The following is a 16534-nucleotide window of genomic DNA, read 5'->3' on the forward strand; positions in this document are numbered from 1 at the left end:
TTCCCATTAAAAGCAAAAATCAAACGGCAACTGCAAATCCGGGTGGGGACGGAGCAAACCACCCGTCAGTATTTCGGGGAGCAAAGACCAAGGAAACCGAGGGCAGGGCCACGACTGATGAGGCCAGGAGTCTCTCCTTAAATTCAAATGCTGACGTCGTGCCAACCTGCAAAGCAGGAGGTCCGTGTTTTCAGTAGAATTCTCTCCAGTGGCACAACGACTGAAATAAACCGTGAGATATATAAATCTGTAACCGCTCCACGGGAGCGGTATAAATAAAGCAGTAAGTGCAAGGGGGGGTGGACACAGTCCGGGATGGGGAACAGAGCCCATTGGTGCAGCTCCCGATTGGCCCCCTCAGCCCAGGACTACCCGCCCAGCCTACGAACTCGCCCGCCTACCGCCTGCCACCATTACAGGAACACCCTTGCCTTGCAGCTTGGCTCCAAGAAGTTACCGGGAGCCAGGGCCAGCAGGGTGCCGATGAGCCCACCGGGGAAAGGGGCAGGGATGGTGCGTCAGAGACGCGGTGGCCTTGCTCCTTTCCCAGCCGGGAAGCCGGGGCCTGGGGTGGGAAGGGGGTGGGAGACAATGCTTCCCGGGTGGGAAGGGAGCAGGGACCCTGCTCCTTTCCCCGTGCCACGGCCAGGGTCCTAGGAGGGAGGGGGCGCCCAGGAAGGATGCTAGCGCCCGCTGTATTTAGCATACAGCGGGCTTGATTTCTAGTATCAAATAAAGACTGTTTTGCAAAGACTTATACCAGTAAACATCCTACAAACATGCTCGTGTAGAGCACATCCAAGTAGTTTTCTGAATGAGCACAAGGTGCTTTAGGATGCTTAGGTCTGATCCTGCGTAGAGCAGGGGGTTGGACTAGATGGCCTCTATGGCCCCTTCCAACTCTATGGTTCTATGATTCTATGTGTGACACAATCTACAAGAAAGAGGGAAACTGCCATGCAATACTTGAAAGGGACAAGTACGCTCTCTTGGTTCCTTGCAACTACTTCTCATTTCTTCATGGAGGAAAATTCTATTGAAAACGTGTGTGTAAACTGGATTGCATTTTGATAGGACTTCAGGATGTGAATTAAAGAAGAAAATTCGTGTGTGAGCTGTGGTAGCCCTGCTGTCCGTTTCTCCCGTCATCAGCCCTCCAGGTTGGGCCTGGAACTCCTCTCCCAGCTACAGAGGCCCCCTGCCCCCCCCTGGACAAAACGGCTTCGACATATAGGAGCAACGAATAGCGCCCAGCTAAGATCTCTCCCTCCCCAAATCCCACCCCCCAAATCCCCAGGCATTTCCTCGTCTAGAGCTGCCAACCCAAGCCCTTGCAGAGGTGTTGCTAAGATTTACCAAGATTTACTGGAGGGAAATGTGGAGATTCCTGGGATCATTTTCAGGAAAGAAAACAAACAAAACCACAGAGAACTTCTCCACCCCCCCCCCCAGCCACCAGCTGAGATCTCCAGCAGAGAAACGCGTCTGTCCCCCCCTCCCCCCGAGCTCATGCAGCTGATATTTATCAAGACTGGATTCTGTGCACAAATTAGACAAATGTTTGGAATAACCACCCTGGGCTTCAGTGAAGGGAAACCTGTTGCCACCCGCAGGCTGCAAATGCAGACTGTGCCAAACCTGGGCATTTCGGGGAGGGGGGGGGTGACTTCTACAGTCCGGCCACTTAAATGTTATGGGCAAGTCTGATCTCATTAGATCTTAGACGCTAAGCAGGGTCAGCCCTAGCCAGTATTCGGAGGGGAGACCTCCAGGGGTCAAGGCACAGGGCAGACCATGGCAACCTCCCTCTCTGGCTCTTGGAACCTGAGCAGGGTCAGCCTTGGTTAGTATTTGGAGGGGAGACTGCAAAGGAAGCCCCGGGCAGAGGCAGGCAAGGGCAAGCCACTTCCTGTTGGTCTCTGCCCTGATCTGGATGGTCCTGGCCAGCTGCTAAGTAGGGTCACCCATGGTCAGTTCTAGGATGGGAGACCACTAGGAAAGATGGGGGTTGCCGGGCAGAGGCAGTCAACGGCAAAATAAGTCTGAACCTCAATGGCCTTGAAAACCCCATGAGAGGTTGCCATCAGCTGGCTCAGCTTGGTGGTACTTTTCATTCACCCATCTCTCCATCCACCCTCCCTCTACCCCTCCCTCCCTCCCTCCACCCACCCCTCCCTCCCTCCCTCCACCCACCCCTCCATCCCTCCATCCATCCATCCATCCATCCATCGACTCTCAAAGAAATCTTGAATAGAAAGACATTGGGGGGGGGGGGGATGTGAGCTTGCCAAAAACCCAACCCAAAACAAAACAAACCCATGCTTGTTTGCCATCAGTTCATGCTCAAAGCATGCAATATTAAAAATGTAGAGCAACACGTTCACACCCCAGCCATGACTTACAAATATTGCTATGAGGGTTTATCCTGAACATGGTCAGTAAACATTGGGGGGTGGCCATGCTGGTTTGAGGCCACAGAACAAAGTCTGAGTCCAGAAGACTCATTCTCAGTAAAAGCTTCAGGTTCAGGTATGTTGACCAGAACGGCATTCTGTAAACTTTCAGGAAACCAAAACTTTTCCAGTCCTATTATGGCCAATGGTCCCCATAGGGCAGAGGTGGCCAGCCTGTGGCTCTCCTCAAGTCCATGTACTACAATTACTATGAGCCCCTGCCAGTTCATGGTAATTGTAGTCCATGAACATCTGGAGAAGCACAGTTTGGCCACCCCCGCCATAAGGTATAATGGAAAATCGATCCAGGGCTTGGTATGGGGGATGTTTTTTGATATAGGGGCACTAAATTCACAGCATCGCTAAAACAGGAAGTTTTTTTTTTTTTTAAAGATTGGACCAGGGGGTCCAATTCTATGGGACCCCAAAGAAGGTGCCCCCATCCTCCACAGTTTCCAGAGGAGGAGAAATAAGGCATTTAAAGGGATCACAGTCTCTTTAAATGCCTTCTCCACTCTAAGCAACAACCTCAGCTTGGGGTGAACTAGAAAGCGTTAAAGGGCTCTAATCCAACTCTCTGGCACAAAAGATCCCGGGATTGCCATTTTGGGGCTGGGGGGGGAAATTGGTATCCGATTGAATTACTGTCCAAAGATACCGATAAGGCGTTTCCCGGGTGTTTTTCTGGCTCAGATAAGTTGAACGCACCCCCCTCGTTATGAGGTCTCCTTGCTGATGAGGTGATCCCTGGCTCCTGGGCAGAGGATCAAGGAGCAGAAGACACCAAGGTCGAAGAACTGCTGAGAACAAGGGAGACATGCAAAACAGGGAGCAAAGGGGAAATACCGAAATATGCAGACAAAATGCTGAGCAACTGGCTGTGGTGGGTTTCTCAGGCAGGGCGGCCGCTGTGGCCACACCGTCCCTGACATTTTGCCAGTAAATGTGCCTGGCAGGACACGGCAGGAGGGAAGCTCTCTGACCGAAAATGTGGACCTCCTCCTTTTAATTTGATTTGTATGATTGTTACCTGACAGATAGTTATAATGTTCTATGTAATTTTGTACACTGTTCTATTTACCCGCCCAGAGCTGTGTGGAAGGCCAGTTTAAAAATCCATGTCAATGAATGAATGAATGAATGAATGAATGATATACCACCCTCCCTCTTCTCTTGCAGTGCTTTAGGATGCTTAGGGCTGATCCTGCGTTGAGCAGGGGGTTGGACTAGATGGCCTGTGTGGCCCCTTCCAGCTCTATGATCTATGATTCTATGATTTATATCTCGCCACTCCCATACAATGGCTCGCAGAGGTTCACATTCACTCCGAAATCTCATGCTGCTTAAAAAAAATTCCATGTGCCCTTGATGCTGGGACCCAGAGCGATCCTTTCAACTGCCCCACAAGTGATGCCCAAGAATTAGAGCTCCCCCCCAGGCAATAGAGTTCAGTTCCCCCGGAGGAAAGGTTGCCTTGGAGGGTGGACCTCACAGCATTCTATTCCCGCCCCCAATCCCGCCCACTCTGGACTCCACCCCCAACGTCTCCAGGTATTGCCAAAGTCTACGCCACCCACAGCCCCCTCTGGACACACCTGAGCAGCTCAAGCCACAACAGTACCACTGGCAAGTTAGCATAGCTAACTCTGGGTCAGGTGGAGAAAGACTGGGGGCCCTGAAATCCCATCCAGTGTCTAAGGCAGGGGTAGTCAACCTGTGGTCTTCCAGATGTCTGTGGACTACAATTCCCATGAGCCCCTGCCAGAGAATTCTGGCAGGGGCTCATGGGAATTGTAGTCCACAGACATCTGGAGGACCACAGGTTGACTACCCCTGTTTTACAGGACCCAGATTCAGCCGCTCTGCTGCAGACCGGCCTTCTGGAACTAATTCCACGTGGCAAGTTATTGATGTCCCTCTCCGTGCTCCCACTCCACATCCCATAAACCTCGACCCTCAGCCTCCTCCGCTGGCGCAGACAAAACCCGCTTTCTCTTGAGTGCGCTCTCTCTCTCTCCCGCATCGCGGAATGACCACATTCTTTCGCCTGAAGATCCCAGAAGCTTTTAGGCAAGCTGTTTCCCCCGCTTTGCACAAAGACGGCGGCACTTCAGGCTGGCATGGAGGACCCCTGCCCATCTTCTCCATCTGCCTCCCAAAGCCGTGCTCCAGATTCCGGCCCCCCGCCCCCGGCATGGTTTTGCGGGCCTCAGACGCAACACAAGTGCGGATCAAGATCTCTGGGACGTGGGGGGCTGCTGCCCCCTCACATGAAACTCATCTGCCACCTTCAGATCCTGGTTTGATAGACCTCAATGGTCCCCGTTCAGACGATCCCATCACCAGCGTGCTGCCCCTGGGCACCACAGCCATAGAGCAGGAAGGGACCTTCAGGGTCATCCAGTCCAACCCGCTGCAGAAGGCAGGGAACTCACAACTACCGGCCTGCCCACCCGCAAGGAGCTTCACCTTGTGGCGGGCGTTGTGTCGTTGGCTCTGCCTCCTGCGGCAGCCGATTTACGCCGCCCTTGCACGGCATGCCGCATCAGAATCCCAAAGAGTCCCGCAAGCTAATAACTGCTTGGTTCCCCCATCTTGAGCAAACCGCAGTTTGTTGCTCTGTCAGAACTGAGCCCGTGTGTGCCTGCGTTATCATGGCCGTGTCCGGTTCTCACGAGATGCTCCACAGTGCAATGCTAGGCATGGATGCGCACGGGGATATTGCGTCAGCTGTCCCTCGATGGTCACCGTGGTGGGTTTTTTTTTTTTGGGGGGGGGGCTGAATGAGAGCTTTAAGCTGGAACTGGCAGGCTACATCCCAACCTGTCCATGACTGTGATGTTTAATGTTTCATGCAGTTTGGAAACGGCTTAAATCCCCGGATGAATTTTTCATGACCATCTATAATTTCACCTTTATGAAATCTGCCCACCCTTTCAATTATCTGCTTTTATAGCTTGCAAAGGAGTCCTGCTTGTATACAGCTAATACAGTTGCCAAAATGGCCTCCGTTAATGAGTTTCGGGATGCCTCCAGGCCGGCCGGGGAGGGAGGGGGGGATGGACGAGAACAAAAACACTCTTGTCCCACTGCTTTATCTGTGTCGTCCTGTTTCTTCTGCCTCTCCCTTCCTGCACCAAACTCCAGGGAGATAACCCTAGGTAAGTAAAAATGAAGGAATACAAACTGCTCTCAGCTGCCAAATTCAGGGAGGAAAGGAAGGAAGGAAGGAAGGAAGGAAGGAAGGAAGGAAGGAAGGAAGGAAGGAAGGGAGGGAGGGAGGGAGGGAGGGAGGGAGGGAGGGAGGAAGGAAGGAAGGAAGGACTCAGGGTGGAAGGAAGGAAGGAAGGAAGGAAGGAAGGAAGGAAGGAAGGAAGGAAGGAAGGAAGGAAGGAAGGAAGGAAGGAAGGAAGGACTCAGGGTGGAAGGAAGGAAGGGAGGGAGGGAGGGAGGGAGGGAGGGAGGGAGGGAGGAAGGAAGGAAGGAAGGAAGGAAGGAAGGAAGGAAGGAAGGAAGGAAGGAAGGAAGGAAGGAAGGAAGGAAGGACCAGCCCAGAGAGCAGGCAGATCTTCAAACGACGAGGGAATTCCCAACCTGGAGCTGGCAAACCTGGCACTAGCATCAGACTTTGGTTGTGAGGCTCTATGACATTGCCCAAGCCATGCTCCCCCCCCAAAAAAACAATAAAAACAATAAAAACAAAAACCTTTCCAGATAATTCTGAATGTAGAGTTGGCTACCACAGTCCAGGAACATCTCAATTCCTGGGAGACAGGCAGCGTGACCAAATGGAATGTTAAAAACATAAGAGCACCAGAAAATCCATGTTGGAACAGGCCAAGGGCCTCCATGCAGTCCAACGTTCTTTATCACACAGGGGCCAAACCCCAGGGGCCATCAGGAGGTCCACCAGCAGGGCCAGACCTCCAGAAGCCCTCTCACTCTTGCCCCCCCCCCAAGCACCAAGACTACATTGCCCCAGGCAGAAGAACATAAGAGAAGCCATACTGGATGAGGCCTGTGGCCCATCCAGTCCAACACTCTGTGTCACACAGTGGCCAAAGCCCAGGTGCCTTTGGAGGTCCACCAGAACACCGGAAGCTCTCCCACTGTGATCCCCCAAGCACCAAGAAGAAAAGTTGGCATCTTTCAGGAAAAGTCAGTTTTCCCAGGCCTGGATTGCTCACAGAACAGGATCGCTGGATTGCTCACAGAACAGCTTCTTTGGGGTTTGGAAGTTGCCGTTCCTTCAGAAAGCTAGTCTACTGCTGGCTCTGTTCTTTAGAAGCCTTCCAGGTCCCCCTTCAGACAAAACAACCAAGGACTTTCAAGAGGAATAAAGAAACACTTGTGAAATTACTTCAGGGGGGTGTGTGTTCCGCACAGCACGTCATCCCAGGAAGACGAGAGCCCAACTGGGGTTTCACAGTCTCTCGACAACTTTGAGTGTCCTCTTGAAAGTCCAGGGCTGGCGAAGAAGCAATCTGTGCAGCGGACATGGCTGGCAGACTGGCCGAGGCACCGCCAAATTTTGTCTAAAGCAAAGCACTGAGAGAGAGATCTGGATAGTCCGTCCTCAGCGGAAACATCCCAGGAATTCAGAAGGAAGCACAGAATTTCCAGAAGACTAGCAAAGATTGTATGTCAGCCCCCCCCTCTCCCTCCCCCCAATCACAAGACTCAAGATGCCAAAGAGTCAAGCAAGAACCACAGTAGCCATGGCAGCCGAGCAGAACGGCCTCTGGAAAAAACAGGCAACCTCAAGAACACTGGTGAAAACTGGAAATTGGACCAGGGTGTAGCCTGCACGGGTCTTTTTACCGACATCAAGTTCAAATGCATCCCTCCCGTCTACACTGAATTCGATTCGCATTTTGATTTTGGGTGCTTTAAATTTTCCCTCTGCAAAATGCATGATTGAGCCAGAGTGACCCGACCTTTCCCCCACAATATCCAGAAGTGGATATAAGACTTGATATTTGAAAAATCACCATCAGGAAGTGTGCATATTTCTGCTTTTTGCAACTTAACTCCTTTCTCCGGCCTCTTAGCAAAGCAGTCTTCCCTGATTCACCAGAGTGTTAGTTCATGGAGGTGTAAAAACACCTTTAAAAGGGGGGGGCAGTTAATTGTTATAGTATCACTGACCTCAACCAAAAGCTTGGTGGAAGAGTCCTGTCTTGCAAGACCTGCAGACCTATTCCTGTTGTGTCAGGACTTGAATCTCTTCCAGGATCTCTTTCCACCAAGGAGGAGCCAGGACTGAAGATATCCTGGCCCTGTTTGAGGCCAGATGTACTTCCTTGGGGCCAGGGACAACCAACTGTTTGGTATTTGCAGACTGGTGCACTCAGTGGTCCATCTAGCCCAGCCTCCTGTCTCACACTGTGGCCAACCAGTTCCTCTGAAGGATCAACAACATGGCACAGAGGACTTTCCTTGATATTACTTCCTGGCTCTGGGATTTAGAGCAGGGGTAGTCAAACTGCGGCCCTCCAGATGTCCATGGACTGCAATTCCCAGGAGCCCCTGCCAGCATTCGCTGGCAGGGGCTCCTGGGAATTGTAGTCCATGGACATCTGGAGGGCCGCAGTTTGACTACCCCTGATTTAGAGGTTTGCCTCTGAATGTGGAAGTCCCCCTTGTTCACCATAGCTTCGATAGACTTCTCCTTCGTGGTTCTGATCCCTTTTTGAAAACTTGTTATTCCTGTGGCCACCACTACATCCTGCGGCAGCGAATCTCACATTTTAATCACTTGCCTTATGAACTGTGACACAGTTTGCTAATGTAACAGGATTAACTTTTGCTTATATATTCCTATGGTTATGATGGTCAGTTCTTAGTCTGAGGAAGGGTGCTTGCCCTCAAAAGCCCCCGCCTTGAATAAATCTTTGTTGGTCTTAAAGGTGCTCCTGGACTCTGATTTCATTGTGCTCCTTCAGACCAACACGGCTACTCATTTGAATCTTGCTTTATGCAGAAGTATTCACTTTTTCCCATCCTGGTCTACTGCTCATCAGCTTCATCGGAGGATCTTGAGTTCCAGTCTTCAGGACTCATGGCGGTCCTTCCAAACCACGCGAGAGGCTTGGCCCTCAGGGCCCAGGAGATGCTCTAGCTACTCAACAGGTTTCTCCTTCGGCACAGAAAGGGGGCTGGAAGCTGGGGGAGGGGGGTGGAGGGTGGGCTCTGCGTCTGAGCTCTGGGAAATAATGGATGAGGAAGTGGGAAGCAGGTTCAGCAAACGGTGGAGTAAACGTCACCTTAAAAGCAGGAGAGGCCAACGGGCTTTTGAGAAATATGAATTGGGCATACATTAAAGGTAAAGGTCAAGGTATCCCCTGTGCAAGCACCGAGTCATGTCTGACCCTTGGGGTGACGCCCTCCAGCGTTTTCATGGCAGACTCAATACGGGGTGGTTTGCCAGGGCCTTCCCCAGTCATTACCGTTTACCCCCCAGCAGCAAGCTGGGTACTCATTTTACCGACCTCGGAAGGATGGAAGGCTGAGTCAACCTTGAGCCGGCTGCTGGGATTGAACGCCCAACCTCATGGGCAGAGCTTTCAGACTGCATGTCTGCTGCCTTACCACTCTGTGCCACAAGAGGCTCTTACATTAGGAACCAACAATGGGCATACATTAGGAACCAACCATCCATTCGGGGCCAAAGTGTGGTTGCCAGGGGGACATCTCTGTGCACGGAAAGCCTCTGCTTCTTCACCCTCTCCTGCCCCCCAACGCATTCCGATCAGCCTGGCCCTTCTCACACAAAAGCCGCCCTGATTCCAGCCCACAGAAGTGAGATGGTTCCTGGAGGTTCTCTCCCTTTGCAGGGCTGGGGGACCGGCCTCGTAGGCATCGCTTCTAGTGTCCGAGTCCTTCCGGAGCCACAAATTTAACAGGCGACATCCGACTTTCAGGACTGAAAAACGGAGAGAGGTTGATCTTCACCCTGAAAACAAAGACTTCGGAGCGGACCCAAAGCAGACCCTGCAATTGTCTCGGTTCGCTTTCCCTGCGCTGCGAGAGGTAGAAGAGTTCAGAAAATTGAGCCCATTAGCGTGTGCCCTCGAGGTTGCCATGGCAGTGCTTCCCACCCCGCAACCTCGGCCATTCTCTGCCGGCCAATCAGCCCTCGGCTGCGGGGCTTCCAGCGGGGAGGGGTCAAGCGTCGGAGGGCCACGTCCACCCACCTGGCCGGCTCCGCTCTCCAAAACAGACAAGGAAATGGATGAGCATCCATCCGTCTCCATGGGAACCAGGGCCTAATCAGAGAGCGTGATGATGAATGCCATGCTCTCCAAACAATCGAATCCAGGCGCTTAATTGTAGCCCTTGAGAGGGGAGGGAGGGGGAGGAAAGATGCCCTGCTCGGCTGGGGAGGGGCTGCACCTTGATCCCACAGAAGACCACCAGGAGAGCCCTGATGGGTCGGACCAGGGAGGGTCCATCGAGTCCAGCATCCTGCTTCACACTGGGGCCAACTAGTTCCTCTCGAGAGCCAGCAACAGGACAAAGAGGTCAAGGCCTTCATAAGAATCCCAGAAGAACCACACTGGATCGGACCAGCGATCTATCTAGTCCAGCCTCCTGTCTCACACAGGGGCCAAGCAGTTCCTCTGCAGGGCGGCCACAGGGCATGGAGGCTGAGGCCTTCCTAAGAACATCAGAAGAGCCCTGCTGGGTCAGGCCAGGGAAGGTCTGTCTAGTCCAGCATCATCTCTCACACAGAGGCCAACCAGTTCCTCTGGAGGGCCAAGCAACTACTTTTGAACATGGCATCTCCATCACCCTGGCTAATAGAACTCCGTCTCCTCTCTTCTCCTCTTTCTAAGCCCCTTTGAAAGCTGTTATCTATGCCTGTGGCCATCACTGCCTCCTCTGACACTGACCTCCACCTTTTAGTCAGTCACCGTTTAAAGAAGTATTTTCTCCTGCTACGCCTCCAACAGCTCCATGGGAGGCCCTCAAGTTCTCGTATCTGGGGAGGGGTAGGGCAAGTCCTCTTTCTCAGCTCTCTCGGGTTAGGTGGCCATCCCATGGCCCCAGTCCAGAAGCAGAGGCCGGACCAGTGGTGGTCTCCAGGCAGGACACCCCTGCAGCCCCACGGCCTGGGGCCCACCGCCCATTCCGGTCACTGCTCCATGGTACAAAGACTTGCCAGCCTGGCACAGACTCTCCAAGGCCTCGGTCCAGCCAGCTTTTCCTGGTCCGCAACTCAACATGCGTTCAACCGGTAATGCCAGCTGTCAGATCCTTCCATTGTAGGGAGCCTGGCTCAAGAGCCCTCGGGGTGTCGTGGTTAAGAGCGGCAGCTTCTAATCCGGAGGACGGGGCTTGATTCCCCTCTTCTCCTCCACGTGCAGCCAGCTGGGTGACCTTGGGCTAGTCACACTCCTGATCGCGCTGTTCCCATAAATTAATTTTTAAACTGCCTTGAGCTTTGTTAAATAAATGGCTTATTTGATATACCTTTAAACATTTTTGTCCCCCGGCCTTCTTGGTTCTCACCTGTTAGTCAGGTTGTTTTTCCAGTTTTGTTTTTTCCTTCTTTTTTGTTTGCTCCCCAGGCCCCACCTGGAGGCTGGCATCCCTACTTCCCTGCCCAAGGACCCCTTAAAAGAGGTCTCAGGAGACCCTGATTCATTCAATCATGCTTGCCACATCAGGTCTGCATTGCCAGGTCACCTGTACCCATGGGCTGCCACAGAACCAGTCTGTTTTTCTGTTTTCCTATAGGGAACGCCAGAAGAAGAAGAGTTGGGTTTATCCCCCACTTTTTACTGCCCCAAAGGGTCTCAAAGCAGCCTATATCACCTTCCCTTTCTCTCCCTGCAACAGACGCCCTGTGAGGTAGGTGGGGCTGGGAGAGCTCTGAGAGAACTGTAACTGGCCCAAGGTCACCCAGCTGGCTGCCTGTGAAGGAAGAGGAGGGGGGAATCACACACAGCTTGCCAGATTAGAGGTTGCTGCTCTTAACAGACCCCCTGCGAGGTAGGTGGGTTTGAAACTCCTGAGAGAACTGCTCCGTGAGAACAGCTCTATCAGGGCAGTGAATAGCCCAAGGTCACCCAGCTGGCTGCATGTGGGGAATCAAACCCAGCTTGCCAGATTAGAAACTGCGGCTCTTAACCAATACACCATGCTGGCTCTCTGCACTGGCTGACTCTGCAGGGTTGTTGTGAGAAGGAGAGCATCTGCGAGAGAAGTTTTTACATTTTTAAAACAAACCTGTGAAGCAAGAAGAATAAATTCAGCCTGGATGGCTCAGCTAAAAGATTTTTGTATTTTTATTTTTGGCTTGGCCACTTCTGGTTAAAGCAGACGAAAAAGAGGGGGGGGCGGGGGAGAGACCTAAAGCAAATGCAGCTTTTGCAGAAGTACAACGCTCTGCCCAGGCGGCCCTGCTGGGCACCCGTGAGGAAGTGAATCGCCTCCGACTTCCCGCACTGAGGCAGTGCCGTCAGCCCCGGGACAGTCCTGGTGCAGCAATGAGGGGAAAGTGGCCGGAAGCTTCTCTGACTGGCAGCCACAGAACTAGCAAAGGGAGCTCTTCCCTGGCCGAACATGGAGTCGGAGGGGGACGGGGGACGGGGGGGCTTTCTTGTTTTGCTTCATTCTTGACGACGTGCCAAAGAGCCCAGCGGCTGCCGACTGACCGCCTGCAGGCTGCTTTGCGTTAGAAACTCCACCGCTCCTAAGTTGGACAGCCGCCTTCACGGAGTCCTGGCAGAGGGACACACAGAGCCACGCTGTCGTTTGAGTCACCCCCCCCCCCCCCACGTCAAGAGACTTGGATTCACTTCATTGGCCGGTAGCCCAACTTGGGCCAAGTTAAATCCACAAAAATACCTAGATTTGAAAGCACTGACCCAGCTAAGGGGTCCGCCATGGACAGCTGATGCAAACACAGATGTGGGTCGCCAGCTCTGGTGTCGGAAGTACCTAGAGCGTTGAAAGGGGAACCTGGGATGGGGGGTTGGAGAGGAGAAGGACCTCTGCAATTCCAAGACCTCAGACTCCGCTTTAAAAAGCTGCCACTTTCTCCGGGGGAACTGCTCTCTGTGGTCTCCAGATCAATTGTAGTTCTGTGTGTTTGTGTGCGGGGGGGGGGGGGGGGATCTCCAGGCTCCAAGTGGAGGTTGGCACCCAAGTGTGTTTACGACAGCCAACACATTGGTTCTGTTAATCTTTTAATAGTGGGAATGTAAAAGCGGCAATCCATAGGTGCCCCCTGTAGGTCAGCAACCCTGGATGTGATCATAGAGACCATATTGCTCTGGCCTTAGCAGCATAGAGACAGTCACACTTTTCTTGGGTGCTTTAGGATGCTCTGGGCTGATCCTGCATGGAGCAGGGGGTGGGACTAGATGGCCTGTGTGGCCCCTTCCCACTCTAGGATTCTGTGATTGTATGATTCTAGAATCATTGAGTTGGAAGGGATCTCCAGGGTCATCTAGTCTAACCCCCTGCGCAAGGCAGGAACTCATAACTACCTGCCCACCCATAGTGACCCCAATCTCATGCCCAAGTGACCCCACCACTACCAAATATGTCCAGAATCCAGCCTGGCCTGGAGGGAATTCCCCTTCCATCCCATAGTGGTGACCAGCAATTCCCTGGGTCTGCAAGGAAGGGCCACGGGAGACAAGCCCTGGCACCTCCCTTCCTGCCCACCTGCTCACCATCTTCTGCCTAAGGTCATAAAAATCAGCCTCCACCAAAAAACTTCCAGAGGAGGAGAACCCACCACCTTCCGAGGAAGCTTGTTCCACTGAGGAACTGCTCTAGCCATCAGGAACTTCTTCCGGAAGTTTATCCAGCTGGCAGGGGCTCATGGGAATGGTAGTCCATGGACATCTGGAGGGCCGCAGTTTGACTCCCCCTGCCTTAAACTCTGTTGCGTGATAAAAGATGGATGCTGAAGGACGGCGTTCGACTTGACCTCATTCCGTCACGGCCTCTTCCACACACTTCCGAGAGACGGCTGCCAAGCGAGCACCTCATGCGCGGCAACCTCCCCGCAACCTGGCAGGCTGAGGCAGTTGTGGGTGGAGTGTTATGTCAACTGCAAAAAGTTAAGGATTTCACATTTTCACCTTGCTCCTCACACCTGCCCACGCGGCGGCCCCCGGAAGCCGAATTGTAGAAGGGGTTGGGGGGGAAAGAGACCCAGTGCTGGGCGGACAGGGTGGGCCTGTGTTAACAAGAGGCCAGCACAATCGGGTTTTGGGTCTTCAGTCTCTTTGCAAGAGCCCCGCATCACCCCTCACCTCGCAAGTCCAAACAGTGTTATTCGAAATGCTGCTTCCTCGTCTTATGTGGGAGGGGAAAGAACACCAACAGAGGTCCACACACAGAGACCCGAAGCTTCACACTGACACATTAAGGAGGGGTCGTGGCTCAGGGGCAGAGCCTCTGCTTGGCAGGCAGGAGGTCCCCAGTTCAATCCCCAGTGGCATCTCCAGTGAAAAGGGTCAGGCAGGAGGGGATGGGAAAGACCTCGACCTGAGACCCTGGCTCAGTGGAAGAGCCTCTGCTTGGCATGCAGAAGGTCCCAGGTTCAATCCCTGGCATCTCCAGTTAGAAGGACCAGGCAGGAGGGGATGGGAAAGACCTTGGCCTGAGACCCTGGCTCAGGGGCAGAGCCTCTGCTAGGCAGGCAGAAGGTCCCCGGTTCAATCCCCAGTGCCATCTCCAGTTAAAAGGGCCAGGCAGGAGGGGAGGGGAAAGACCTTGGCCTGAGACCCTGGCTCAGGGGCAGAGCCTCCTCTTGGCCTGCAGAAGGTCCCCGGTTCAATCCCCAGCAGCATCTCCAGTTAAAAGGGCCAGGCAGGAGGGGAGGGGAAAGACCTTGGCCTGAGACCCTGGCTCAGGGGCAGAGCCTCCTCTTGGCCTGCAGAAGGTCCCAGGTTCAATCCCTGGCATCTCCAGTTAGAAGGACCAGGCAGGAGGGGATGGGAAAGACCGCCACCCCCTTCCTTCCCCAATGAGGAACTTCCACGCTGTCAACAACACTTTGGCCACCAGCCCAAGGTTCCCTCTGGGCCATGCTGGCATGTTGCCATGAGAATGCCCCAAACTGCAGAACTAGCTGCCCTCTGGCCCTGCTTCGTCACGGGGAAGCCCGAGGTCCACCGTGCATCTGGGGCCACCAGAGCGGGACTTCTCCTCTCCAGATTCTAACTGGAAGCCCCACACGGACACATGAAGCTGCCGTTCCACTAGATCCGTATTGGCCATCAAATCATTGTGTAGCCAGATTGGCTGCAGCTCTCCAGGGCCTTGAGCGGAGGACTTTCCTGCCCCCTGAACCTTAACTGTTGGGCACTGAACCTGGGACCTTCTGCGTGCTCTTTAAAAAACTTAGGAACAGCGTTGAAATGTGATTGCCCCCGTTTTTGAAAAAAAGGCTGGATTTTGGAGACTTTTGGGGAGGATCACTTGGGCATGAAATTGGGGTCACTGTGGGTAGACAGGTAGTTGTGAGTTGCTGCATTGTGCAGGAGGTTGGACTAGATGACCCCATAGGTCCCTTCCAATTCTATGCTTGTATGATTCTATTATTCCTGACAGAGCGGTTTCTCAGTAGAATAGGCTTCCCCGGGAGGTGGTGGGTTCTCCATCTTTGGAGATTTTTAAACAGAGACTGGAGAGCCATCTGATGGAGAGGCTGATTCTGGGAAGGTTCAAGGGGGTGGCAGGTGACAGGGGATGAGCGAGAGGGTTGTGAGTGTCCTGCATAGTGCAGGGGGTTGGACTAGATGACCCAGGAGGCCCTTTTCAACTCTATGATTCTATGATTCCTCTTACACATACAGCCAGCCGGGTGACCTTGGGCCAGTCCCTGTTCTCCCAGAGCTCTCTCAACCTCCCCTCCCTGTGCGCTGTGGGGAGAGGAGGGGAAGATGATTGTAAGCTGCTTTGAAACTCCTTTGGGTAGCAAAAAGTGAGGAACTAAAAGCCCAGCTCTTCTTCTTCTTATACTGAATGAGACCCTTGGCCCATCAGCTAGATCAGAGTTGGCCAAACCACACCTCTCCAGGTGCCCATGGACTACAATTCCCATGAGCCCCTGCTAGCAGGGGCTCATGGGAATTGTAGTCCATTGACATCTGGAGAGCCACCCTTGGCCTAGATGCTAAAACGACTCATCTGCGGTTATAGTAACTTGGCCAGCATTAAGAGAGAACCAAAGACCCTGGGAAGGACAGTCACGCCAGGGAAAGCAGGAGGCAGCAGGGAAAGAGAGACCCAGCCGAAGACGGACAGACGCGAGCAAAGTCTGTCCACAACAGGATATTTTGGAGGACATTATTTCCCAGGGTCACCAAAAGTCAGGAGAGACTTCACGGCACACGAAAGAACAAGCACGAAAGAGCCAGGCTGCTGACCCCCTTCCCGGGAGGGAGGGAGAGAAACGGTGCCTTTCCACCCTGCCAGGCAGGCAGTTTCTCTCCTCCTCCTCCTCCTCCTCCTCCTTGGTATCCCTCTCCCTTTCTTTCTCTCTCTCTTCCTCCTGGGGCTGGTTGCTAAGGACTGTGCCATTCCTTGGCTGTCTCTTTTGGACGAGAAGTGAGAACAGCAGAACGATCTGGAGATAGTTTTGCCAGTACGGATCAGACGGGAGCACCAGCAACGAGCCGCATGAAAGTCTCCACCGCCCAGGCCAGCTGGGAGCTGCCTTTCCGAAAGTCTCTTTGTCGGCCACCGACCGGTGCTGTGCTGAACATCTCACAATTGCTGCAGAGAGAGGTCAGAAGCTGGCCTTGAACCCACCCACGGTTTTTGCCTGGGAGTCTGAACAAGTCTGAGGCCGTCCTTTGCTAGAAGAAGAAGAAGGAGAAGGAGAAGGAGGAGAAGGAGAAGCAGAAGGAGGAGAAGGAGAAGAAGGAGAAGGAGAAGGAGAGTTGGTTCTTATATGCCGCTTTTCTCTACCTGAAGGAGTCTCAAAGCGGCAAACAGGTTGATCTCACCCAAAGGGTGCTTCTGAATGGTTTGTCATCTTCTTGGAGAGGAGTGACAAGTGGAGTGCCCCAGGGATCTGTCCTGGGCCCTGTGTTGTTCAACATATTCAT

At 53.3% G+C, this 16534-nt stretch overlaps 1 protein-coding gene across 4 annotated transcripts in view; it reads right to left on the bottom strand.

The window, feature by feature from the left end:
* The window catches only part of LPP (LIM domain containing preferred translocation partner in lipoma), a 216394-nt gene that overhangs the window by 90548 nt on the left and 109312 nt on the right, over window positions 1–16534 (bottom strand). The gene's annotated exons all lie outside the window — the stretch shown is intronic.

The sequence above is a fragment of the Paroedura picta genome, chromosome 8 (genome assembly GCF_049243985.1).
Source record: "Paroedura picta isolate Pp20150507F chromosome 8, Ppicta_v3.0, whole genome shotgun sequence".
NCBI lineage: Eukaryota > Metazoa > Chordata > Lepidosauria > Squamata > Gekkonidae > Paroedura > Paroedura picta.